Source organism: Suncus etruscus, chromosome 15 (genome assembly GCF_024139225.1).
Source record: "Suncus etruscus isolate mSunEtr1 chromosome 15, mSunEtr1.pri.cur, whole genome shotgun sequence".
Lineage (NCBI taxonomy): Eukaryota > Metazoa > Chordata > Mammalia > Eulipotyphla > Soricidae > Suncus > Suncus etruscus.
In genome coordinates this window covers 37,834,762-37,846,654 of record NC_064862.1, presented here as the reverse complement: position 1 = coordinate 37,846,654, position 11,893 = coordinate 37,834,762, and the positions used below count along the sequence as shown (strand labels likewise).

At 35.0% G+C, this 11,893-nt stretch overlaps 1 pseudogene; it reads right to left on the bottom strand.

The window, feature by feature from the left end:
- Positions 1-3,380: 3,380 nt before the first annotated feature.
- Positions 3,381-6,261, bottom strand: LOC126029823 (RNA-binding protein 10-like; annotated as a pseudogene).
- Between the last annotated feature and the right edge of the window lie 5,632 nt (positions 6,262-11,893).

Below are 11,893 nucleotides of genomic sequence, written 5' to 3'. Positions count from 1 at the left end.
TTTTGTTTCATTTAAAAACATTTTATTACACTCTTAATTACTTAAAACTATAATCACAATATTCTTAGCTAGTTGTAGATTTAACAATAATAAAACGCATTAAGATACTGTACATATAGATAAAATACTGCCTCAAAATATATATCATATGATACTATTTATGAACAAAGTAAATAAAAGTTCCTTAATTCTTGGTTCAGTACTGCTACCATGAGTTGTTTTCACTGCTAGTCCTACCATAAGTCAATTGATTTATGTGATCCACTATGAATAGTGGATATGAATAGTATATGAAGTCATATGATCCACTATTTATATGCTAAGTCTTAATTCCCACTATGATTATACTTGAAAGTGGAATATATGAGAGGAGACGTGATTTTATCACATGAATATGAAACCCTATTATTGGGTTTCCTGTCTGTATAAAAGAGACCCTAGTGAGAGAGCTTTCTACCGCATATTCTTTCAAGAGGATACATGAAGTAACTTAAGATACTAGAGTGAAATAAGTTAAATAAGTAAAACATCCTGGGACTCAGTAAAGATGTTATTGAAAAAAATTGTGTGCTTCATAAGTAATAAATTTCAATAAAGGATAGGTTGGGAACAAATTAAACCTTTTCTGATTTTATCTCATTGTATTGAAGTACATCAAAATTGATTAAAAGTTAAAAGTTATTCCCATGGTTCAAATAAATTGACAGAGGATTTAGAAGTCTTATAGATTAATGTGTGATCAAAAGGAAATAAAGATTTCTTATTACATAAGAAACATAAAGATGTTTTAGTTTTATTTGTCGTTACTAAGAAAACAGGGAGCTTGATTTCACTTTATTTCTCTAACTGGGTATCACTGCAAGAAAATAAGCTTCAGTCGGCTGAAAATGTGTAATTTAATTTATCATACTCTCCTTCATCAACCAAAGATCTTTCTTGATCTTTTCTCCATTTTCTTTCCAAAATACTTGATATGACTATAATACAAACGGATAATAAAGCCCCATATGATATACAAAATGAATTTCATTATTTTCAGTCTCTTTTTAAAACTGGATATAAGTAATTATTTCAATGGCTCTTTTTCTTATGAATCAGAAGAAGAACTCAGCTGGAAGTCATTTAGATTTTATTATTAAAAATATAAAAGCTTGTTATAAAGACAGTTGGTTCCTTGTTTACTTACGAAATAAACACTTATTCATAAGCTTCTACGTATTGTTCTAGATTCTGTGTAAAATCCATAAAAATATTGTATAGCAAGTTAAAATATTTTTCATGGATCATAAGAATAGTTAAGAGCTAGGCAATACCTACACTAAGGATCTTACTAGGCTTAAATCAAGGTGGTCTGCAGAACTGGCCTTATCAGAGTGGAAGACACTAGATAGGAGATAGCTTAAAGGTAGTAACACTGGCAGAGTATGTAATTTTGGAATATTTCATGCATAAAATACTACATTGCAGTACTTTAAGTCATGGTGGCTGTTTTTTTTTTAACATTGTGTATACTAAGAACCAAGTAAATACTCAATGAGATCAAGTAATTCATCTTTGTCACTCTTAATTCTAGAAATGAAGAAATTTAATTAACATGAGTCTTTAGTCACTCATATAATTATTTCAATCAGGAAGAAAAACAGCTCCCACATCCAGTCAGTTATCTTTGTACTGTACATCTTTCTCAAAATTTGGTGGCCTTGTGATAGTGTCCAAGAGAGGAATAAGACATGTTAAAAATAGAAAAGAAAGAAACCAATTTTCATGGTTTCTAAAGCAGTTAATAATATCATCTGAAAACACCTATTAAGACATTATTTAAAACAACTTTGAATGCTGTTACACTCAAAAATATGTCATTAAGAGGTAGGAGTGATAGCACAGTAGGTAGGGATTTGCCTTATATGTGGCAAACTCAGGTTCAATCCCTGCATCCCATATAGTTTCTCAAGTCTACCATCAATAATTTCTGAGTCAGAGCTAGGAGTAATCTCTGAACAGTCCCAGGTGTGGTCCATAAACCAATAACGACAAAAATCTTATATTAAATCTTTTATGTATTTAAAGATATACAAAAACAAGGCTAAAGAGAAAAAAAAGGATACCAACATTTAGAGTCTGTCCTTAGTTTAGCCTTAATTTTTCTTCCTTAATGAGTCAGAGACCAATGGCAATTTATTTTCTATTGTTCTATTTTGAAAAACTATAAAACCACATTTTCATAAATGTTATCATGAATATAATATATAAATATAAAAGAAGGAGCACCTTTGCATACACCAGTGATATTCCCAAAGATAATCTTTGTACACAGTTATTCCAATTTTCTAGATTTTAATAAATCTTAATATATTATAAGGATTGTTTCACAACTTCATTATCTTCATAATAAAAAAGCTTCAATATCTGAATAATACAACATACTTCATTCCATATCATAACACATAGCTCTCTTATTTTCCACTATTTGCATTGGAAAGGTCTTATTATATAGATGTGACAATACATTTTAAATTTTTGTCCTATAGCAATATATTCAGGTTTGTTTTGTGTGTTTGTTTTTCTGCTATTACAAAATTTCACTAGTCAGTGAGGATCTCTTTAGATTTTTTAATGTTTTATATTTCTATATCTGTAAGTATTTTAAGTAGTATATCTCAAAATTAAAATACATATTCACTTAAAATGCACCTCATAAATACATTTCTAGTTAAGAATAAGTGTATTTTCTTTTATATTTACCAGAGGCCTATCCATAGTCTCAGTATTATGATCATTCTAATAGAGAAGACAAGTAATCTCTTAACTTAACACATGACATCATAGTAGTAGATACTATATGGTGTTTATGATTGTAAATTTTAATAAATGCTTACAAAGAAGAGTTTATTTCTTGCAAAAATCCTCATTTGCATATGAGGAAATCAAGATACAGAAAGATTAGATAACTAATCTAACATACCTGCTATTTTCTAGAATTGAGAAAGGTAGTTGAATGATTGTCTGGCTCCAGAGTCCTTGTTTTTATGAAGTGAACTATAATTCAGTTTTTGTAAACCTTTGGGTGATACTTTTACTTTTATAAGTACTATAAAGTTGAAATTATAATTTATTCATCACAAAATTTTCTAGGTCTAGACCACCTCCCTTATTTTGTTTGTTTGTTTTTTGACTGTATTTTGTTTTGTTTTTTTTTGGGGGGGGTTGCAGATGTATTAGCTTTTATTATAAAAAAAAGAGCCCAGTTTAAAGATAAATAAACTCAAAGTTTGACTTGGTCAGGTCTTCTGGTTGGGAAATGGGCTGAAAGACACAGGAACCCTTTTAGACAAACTAACAACAGTTCCTCCACTGCTCTGGACTGGAACCCCAACAGATGCTCACTGAGCCTCATTGAAGCAGGTCACCATTGTCTTGTGCAGTGTCTCCTTGTAGGATTCTGTTGAGGTGACACCATAGGAGCTGCCTCGGGAGCCCAAGTCTGATCCCTCACCCAGCCTCAATGGGTGTCATCATGCCCTGCTTCTTGTAGTCCAGGCCACTGCTCTCATTTCAGCCCAGGTCCTGGAATATGCAACTGCCAATGTTGTCACTGCCCAGCCCAGCCCATATAGAATGTTCAAAGTCCACAGAAGTTGCAGACATGTTCCCATATTTCCTCTGCTTGGGTTCTGGTGGCTCTGGGATTCCATACTCTCTCCGTGCTCAGCAGCTTGATCACGGTACTACATTTGCTCCATGTCATTCTTCTCAAGTGCTTCCAGGTCATTTTCTGACAGGTGGGCTCTCTTGTGAATCTCCAGGTTTTGCTTGTGGAGACTAGAGAGCTACTGGTGTCGGATGAGTGGCCTTTTTGCTAGGTAACTGGCACCAGCAGAACAGACAGCCAACTTCTGCCAGTCAGTGAACTTCTTTTCGAGCTCGGGGCCCCTGCTCCTCCTCACTGTCACTCTCCCCACTGTAGACTTCCACCAGTCCCTGTGGAGGGCTTGGTAAGTCATCACTGGCCATTTTGGGAAGGTCCATACTGGTGTGTTGTCTCTCAGCAAGTACTCCCTTCAGCTCAAGGATGGCGTAACCAGTGATTGCACCTTTCATCACTTTTCATCATCTCGCAGGGAGCTGATGGGCTGGAAGCTGTTTTTAACATTTTCTTTTTGTTTATTCAGGCTTCTGGCCCAACGCTCCATGCCCTTGGCAATCTGCTGAGCCATCTTGGTCGAGTGCTTTTCCTTCTTCTCTTTGCCCTCCTTTGAGGGAGCACCTGTCTCCTTATGACTGTCAGCTTTTCTCCATCCCAATATAGGTACTGCCTGCTTTAAGAATGTAGCAATACTGGGAATTAAGGTCATAGTAGAAGTCAGCTTGGGGATCATAGCAGTAGCCTGATGTTTCATCATACTGGTAGGTAAAGACATCAAGAACAGGGTACGGGGTGTAGGACTCCTGTGCGTTGGGACTGCTGGTTGGTGGCAATGTTGACCTGGAATGGGCCGGGTTCTGGATTTCAGATTTAAACGCAGCATGTGACATGATGTTGGTAGATGCCAGGGGAACCACTAGGCTGGCAAGGGAGAAAGCTTGCATTGATACAACATAGCTCCCAATTCAAGTGACTGAACCTGTTCCTGCTGTGTCCCCTTTGGTTCCAAACATGTCAGGGTCCTTGCTGCCCTTGAGTAAGCCATGGGAATAGAGGGATGACTCTGTCTTGGTTACCTACCACCTAGCTCTATTCCTGCTGGTAGTAGTTGTAGTCGACTGAAGGTTGCTTGGAAGTGGCCTAGGCGCCCTCCCCACCCTAGGAAGCCTGCAAGATGGCCCACTGGGCTGCAGCAATTGCAATACTGGATACAGAGGCAGTATTGATGTCACTGACTTCATTGGAGGCCATGTCTTTTTCAAAGCGCTTGGCAAACTAAGCGTTGATAGTCTTGTCAATGGTGAGAGGAGGATGCAGGACTTACAGAATCTGTAGCAGTTGGACTGCCTCCATGATGGTGGAGAGCTGGATAAAGGCAAAGCCACGATTCAGCTGTGTCTATTTGTCTTTAATAACCAGATCATTGGAGGAAGACAGCATTGAGTAGGGTGCCAGAGCCCCCAGGATGGAGTTTATGATGCTGTTTGGTTTCAGCACCTTGCTTGTTTTTAACCAGAGCTGTTGACAAATATAATTATAACATTGTTATCAAAGTATTATTTCTCTTTTCAACTTGTTTAAGTAAAAATTTGATAATTTGTGTAACATTTAATAGCTCATTATGCTTGTATTAATCAGTCTTTTATAACATCTGTGTATTTTATGATATAAACATATTTAAATATTCTGCCATTTCTCTATAGTAATTCTAATTTTATTAAAGCAGATCATAAATTGGTGATTTTTTTTTTTTTGGGTTTTTTGGGCCACACCCAGAGGTGCTCAGGGGTTACTCCTGGCTGTCTGCTCAGAAATAGCTCCTGGCAGGCACGGGGGACCATATGGGACACCGGGATTCGAACCAACCACCTTAGGTCCTGGATCGGCTGCTTGCAAAGCAAACGCCGCTGTGCTATCTCTCCGGGCCCGTAAATTGGTGTTTTAATTTCCATTACAGTAACTAAATTCAATCATTTTAAATAGATCATAAAAATGTTATGGTAAATGATGTTTCTATGACAAAAACAAAAATAAATTGACAGTGTGAAAGTAATATTCTAAAATTAAATTCAGTATAAATTTGGCCTAGTGTTGAGTTGAGAGAGAGCCACATCTGGCTGTGTTGAGGAGTTACTCCTGGCCCCAGATGTTGTGGGACCACATATGTGCTAGGATAGAATCCTGGTCAAGTGCATGCAAAGTAAACATCTTACTTTTTGTATTTTCTTCAATCCAAGATACAATCTTAGTTAGAGGTATGGTGCTGAAAATAAAAAAAGATTAAAAGAAAACATACAGGAGCCGGAAAGATAGTACAAAGGTAAAGAATTTGCCTTGCATGCAATCAACACAGGAAGGATGGTGATTCGAATGCCAGCATCCCATATTGGTCCCCTGAGCCTGCCAAGAGAGACTTCTTTTTCTGTTTCTTCCATTTTCCCTTTAATTAAACACCGTGACTACAAACATGACTATAGTTGGGTTTTAGTTACAAAAAGAACACCCCCCTTTCACCAGTACAACATTCCCACCATCAATTCACCCCATATCATTCCACTCACACCAGTGCCTGTATTCGACACAGGCATTCTACTTCTCTCACTCATTAACATCGTCATGGTAGTTACTAGTATTCTAACTGAGCTTTGTATCATGGCTGGTCCTTCTGATCCTCACCTCTGGGCATTATTACAATAATATATTTTATTTTTCTTAAAACCCATAGATAAATGAGACTCTTCTGTGCACCTGTCTCTTTCCCTGACTTATTTCACTCAGCATAATTGTTTCCATGTCCATCCATATATAGGAAAATTTCATGAACTTCATCTCCAGGAGAGACTTCTGAACACAGAGACAGAAGTAGCCCCTGAGAGCTGCTGGGTGTGACCCAAAAACAAACAAACAAACAAAAACAAAAAACAAATACAGAAAAATCATACAAACATCTTTATAGCTTCTTAAAATGGTAGAATTATGGACTAGTTCACTTTTGTTTGTTTGTTTTGTTTGGGTGCCATACCTGGCAGTACTCAGGGGTTACTCCTGGCTCTGCACTGCTAAGTCACTCCTGGCAGGCTCAGGGTATCACATGGAATGTCAAGATCCAACCTGGGTTTGCATCATACAAGGCAAATGCCCTAACCACGATGCTATAGCTCCAGCTCAAACACTTTCTTTACATGCAAATTAAAATTCTTCTCACTCATTAATGAATTTTGCATAGTAACATAGTTTAGAGAAGTTAAAGATGACATTATTTTGCTTTTAATAAATGTCTTATAAATATGTATTTTATTCTCTAACACATAGATTTAAATGCAACTTTCATTTCTAAAAATGTGAAGAATCGTACTGTATTATTTTCCTGTTACTTTTCAGTGTTTTCTGAAATAAAATGTCTGAACAAATGTAATAAAAACTGAATGTTAGTTCCAGAGAAAGAAGATATAATTATTTGTGCATATATGTATATATATAAATATAGTGTGTGTTATATCTTTAGGTAATGTAAAGTTTTCAGAACAAATTGAGAAATGTAGAACATTTAGTTCTAAGAAAAGTATTAAGCAGAGTCTTTTTCCTCAGCCCTTCTTACTTTAAAACTACATATTTTAATGTTCAAGTGATTTTTTTATACCATTACAAAATGGAATGGTGGTGGTGGTGGGTTCTATGAGTGGTGTGTGTGTGTGTCTATGTGAGTGTGTGTGGTGAACATTTGGACATCTTTTTTCTTAGCTGGCTTTCATTTTATCCATTGTATCCCATACTAAGTCATTAGTTTTTAAGATTAACTTTTGGTATGTATGCTACAGTTGAATAAAAACTAGACAATATAGAGAAATAAAATGAATCAAAATTTATGATTATTTTATTTTTCATCCAGTTTTTCCCATAAGATCAGATAGAATAAAGTGTTTTACAGTCAATATCAATATTCTTTAAATTGTAAGGAACAATAAGCAATTAGAACTTCCTGTTTATAAGAAAATAATTGAAATATTGACATCAAATTTTATGCAATTAAAATAATAACATGTCATGGTGAAAATATATGTTCTAGGAAATAAAATAACAACAACTTGTTTAACCAAAACAGTATAAAGCAGTCTTCCTTTTTACCTATTCTGTCTCATAATGGTATTCTGTCTCATAATGGCATCAATGGCAGCACTCAGCAAAGCTTGTCAGGAATTGATTAGCTATGTGGCAATTGCAAAAGTGAAGCAGTTGTTTCCATCCTTTAAAATGTGGAGTACGTAATTCTTCAGCAGATAAAGAAAAAGTACAATGAGACAATCGTGAGAAATATAGTTACAGTCACGAGGTTATTGTAGCTTTGATGATCAGAGAAGCCCTATCTTTGTTGTTGACTGATGAGTTTACTTTGAGGTTACCTCCCCAGGAAATGCCCATTGCTGGTTATAAAGGCAGAACACCTGCAAAGATTATCTATAGAGCTTCTTACAAGATTCAAGGAAACAGTGGTCTTAAGCAAAACATCAACAGATGGTTTTCAATAAATGGCTGTTTTCAGAATGTCTCCATTTCTTTTTTTTTTGGGGGGGGGGGCACACCCATTTGATGCTCAGGGTTAATCCTGGTTAAGCACTCAGAAATTGCCACTGACTTGGGGGGACCATGTGGGATGCCGGGGGATCGAGCCACGGTCCTTCCTTGGCTAGTGCTTGCAAGGCAGACAACTTACCTCTAGCGCCACCTCGCTGGCCCCATGTCTCCATTTCTGTACTTTACTAATAAAGGAAAGTTCTGTAACTTCAGAAAGTGACACCTATCTTTGGGCCAGAATACTTAAGGGAGTCTCTACAATAAAAGAAGCAGTTATGGCAGAAGCTAAATCCAGTTAGAAGACAAGCAAACAAGCGATAGCAATAACCAATATCTTAGATTAGTCATTTTAATTCAAGATAAAATGAGGATGAGAGTGGGCTTTTGTAAAAAGAAACCCTGCCCAAACCTTATAACTATGGCTCATCAAATAAGGTTCATTTTTCTGGGCTAAAATGTCACACTTGGTATTAGAAGTTCTCAATGTACTATTTGTGGAGCCATTTAATACAATTGACATGCTCAGAATTAGTAACATTATGTTAATAAGATCTATTCTTGAGAAAGCAAGCAGTTCTCTTAGAGATACTAGTTTCTTCAATTGCTCACAGAAAGGTGCAAGCCTACACTTATACACAATAGCAGTTTTCCCATGAATAAATAATTTGAGTCATACCCAATAAAAATATGAGGATGTACTCTCACTCAATGCAGAAGAGCCCCAAAGTCTCAATCAGCTATTCTTGGCTAAACAACTAGACATAATTCAATACAACAACTGATTTAATACTGCCCGGTTCCTACAGTGTTGGATAGTATGGGAACTACCCTGAAGATGTTTGGGGTGTCTCCAGGATAGTACCTAGTAAAACACATGTGTAAAAAAACATGTGGTTTCAAGGACTGAAATTGGGTTAGCTAGTACCACCTATACTATCTTTCTGATTATTTAAGAACAACATACTTTACATTTTTTCCTACAAAGTAACTGAAAATTTAATTTAAAAAAATCATAGTTTTTATTTTCAATATTGCATTGATTCATTTACTTGAAGATTTTGCTTTATACAATTCTAATAATTTTTATGAAGTCTGAAGTGTAATTTGAATTAAAGTAAAATATTTAAGATTAAACATACATTTTAAAAAAAGAAATGAGTTAGAATGTAGCACTTTAAGTTACTTCCATGTAAGGTTTCTTCTATTTTTTAAGAATTTGAGTTCTTTTAAGTTGCAAGCATTATTTATTCTTATAATTACTTTAATATAATAATCATTGTTTATAATAATTTATTGGTACATATGTATTATGATTAATTATTAATGATATTAAAATTATTGACAATGAATCTTTATTTATAATAATTATATGGTGATAATATAATTAGTATTATTTATTATACCTTATTATAATTATGTAAGCACCATTGTTATAAAATTGTTCATGATCAAGTGTCAGTAATAGAATGTACACCACTCTTCACCAGTTCACCTTTCCCTCCACCTATGTCCCCAGTTTCCTTCCCCTCTTCATCAACTTTGGGGCAGACATTTTAACTCTCTCTCTCATTCTGCATCTCTCTATTTCTTTCTGTTTCCAGATCTTTCGCTGTCTCTCTGTTTTTGTCTCTGTGTTTCTCTCTCTCTCTCTCTCTCTCTCTCTCTCTATATATATATATATATATATATATATATATATATATATATATATAGAGATATATATCTATATATATATATAGATAGATATATAGATATATATATATATATAGATAGAGATATATATATCATCTATCTATCAAACCATTTATATTATCCTCTTTCAGCACCCATTTCTTTATAATGATCCATTTTAATTTCTCTACCCTAACTGCACTCACTGCTTTATGTGGCAAACTTTCTACATGGACTGGTCCTACTGGTCCTCATCTCTCTATTTTCTCTGAATATTATCACCATACTATCTTTTATTTTCTTATATCCCACAAATAAGTGAAATTATTCAGGATGAGTTCATTCTGGTCATGGTTGTCAAAGTCAGTCTTCTATAGTTAGCACTCTTGGTTTTTGCACAGATCAAAGGTCGACATGTTTTCTGATTTTATCTGATGAGATAGGACAACCTGCTCTTAGATCAAATCCTTGCCACAGCAGCACTCCTTCCTCTGTTTCCTTTTGTTTTTCTTTTTATTTATTTATTTATTTTTCTTCTTTCTTTTTTTATTTCTTTTCTCTTTTTCACTCTTGTGGTTATTATTTAGTGATTTTTTTTGTTGCTGGGTGTTTTTTTTCTTATTTTGGTAGTTACTGCTGTTGTTTTTATTATTGTTTGTTGTGGTTTTTTGTTATGTTCTTTTGTTTGTATTTGTTTTTGTTTTGTTTTGTTTTTGTCTTATTCCAGAAGAACCACACAACTTAAATCATCTTTTTCTGCCTCATGAATTGAGGGGGAAAATAAAAATGAATGATACCAGGACCAGTCCTATAAACATTGAGTGGAAATAAAAAAAAATGTTCAGACTTAAACACAAAACCCAAACAACAGAATCAATACTTCATCTACAACAAACTATAAAAAGAGGGGAACAGTTACACTAGCACTTCTGGATGCAAAGGAGGGAAACTTGCTGGGCAAAGGAGTGGAGGGAGGACAACCCTGGTGGTGGGAATGGCCCTGATTCATTGTCACTATGTACCATAAATTTTACTGTATAAAATTTTTTATTCACTCTTGGTCACAATAAAAATTATTAAAAAAAAAAAAGAAATGTTGATGATATTCTCCTCACTTTTCTTTTCTTTTTTTTTTTTTTTTTTTTTTTGGTTTTTGGTTTTTGGGTCACACCCGGCATTGCTCAGGGGTTACTCCTGGCTGTCTGCTCAGAAATAGCTCCTGGCAGGCACGGGGGACCATATGGGACACCGGGATTCAAACCAACCACCTTTGGTCCTGGATCGGCCGTTTGCAAGGCAAACGCCGCTGTGCTATCTCTCCGGGCCCTCCTCACTTTTCTTAATATAGATCAGATTTTTCTCTAGAGTTCTTAAAACTCAAAGGTAAAAGCAGACTGCATAGTAACTTCTCTTTGCCCTAAAACCTTTCTTTTTAGTATAGAAACCAAACAAGAACTGTTTATGTAGTACTTAGATGTGCAAATTTCCATGGAAACATGAGAAAATAATATATAAGGACAGCAGCTAAGGATTGTAGATCCATTTCTGCATCATATCCTTTAACAAGACTATAAATGTCACTGAAAATTGTAAATCTAAATAAATGATTTTAGTAATAACATCATCATTCTTAGCTAACCCAAAATTAGAATGATACAAAGAATGATAAATTTGGGGGAAAAGTAAAGAATCCTTTGGAATCTTTTGCTCTCTGTTATAAAACACTAGAACAGAAATTTAATTAAATGCTCCCTGTTGCTATTTAATAAAGTAATGCTGTTATTAGGGAATAGTCAACCTATCTCTTGATTTCTCCATTCCACCCCTGCCACCCTGGATGACTGGGGAAATATAGGGCTGTGAGACTTTCATTTTTCAGGAAATCAAAAACAGTCTTGGACCTTTTGAGTTCATCACCTTTTTCTCAGAAAAGAACTTCAGGAGGAGTAAGGAATGAAGTTAAAACAAGTGTTATTTGGAAATTCTGAAAAGGGCTTGCAAAGTAAG